This window comes from Orycteropus afer, unplaced genomic scaffold (genome assembly GCF_000298275.1).
Source record: "Orycteropus afer afer isolate SDZICR_OR568_19922 unplaced genomic scaffold, OryAfe1.0 scaffold01030, whole genome shotgun sequence".
Lineage (NCBI taxonomy): Eukaryota > Metazoa > Chordata > Mammalia > Tubulidentata > Orycteropodidae > Orycteropus > Orycteropus afer.
The window spans coordinates 1-586 of record NW_006922617.1 but is presented as its reverse complement, the minus strand read 5'-3'; positions in this window follow the sequence as shown (position 1 = coordinate 586).

Here is a 586-nt window from a genome sequence, read left to right as displayed (position 1 = left end):
ATTTTTCCTTTTAATTTTCAACTATGGGTAGATATCAAAATTGACATTTAAATTATATTTTATCCAGGTACTTGTTTTAGTCAACTGAAATGATTATCTATATTGAGATTTTTTGGTTTGTTTTTGTTTTTTAAATTAACTCGTGTTAAAATTTGTGCCCACAGTTACAGCTGTGATTAATTGAAATGAACTAATAATGTGCTGAAAAAGCCATTCTCAATAATTTTAATATTTTACATTCAAAGCCAACTGGACAGACAAGATGGCATAATATAACTGATATGTTTATATAGTACCAAGAAGTGTGTTTACTTATAATTCCAAGGTAAGAAAATTACAAAACTCCCTAGATTAATCAACTAACATATTGATATATCAATAAATATCTGATGGAGAATAATTTTCAAATTTTAATTTAAGATGTTAAGGGAAGTATTAAAGTAAAAGTCTGTGTCTAACTCTAAAAGTGTCTTTAATTACTACATATCAGTTCAAGTAATGTATAGCAAGGTAATAAACATCTATCTATCTTTCTATCTATCATCTACCTATCTATCTTATGTACATTTTCTATAATTCTGAACCT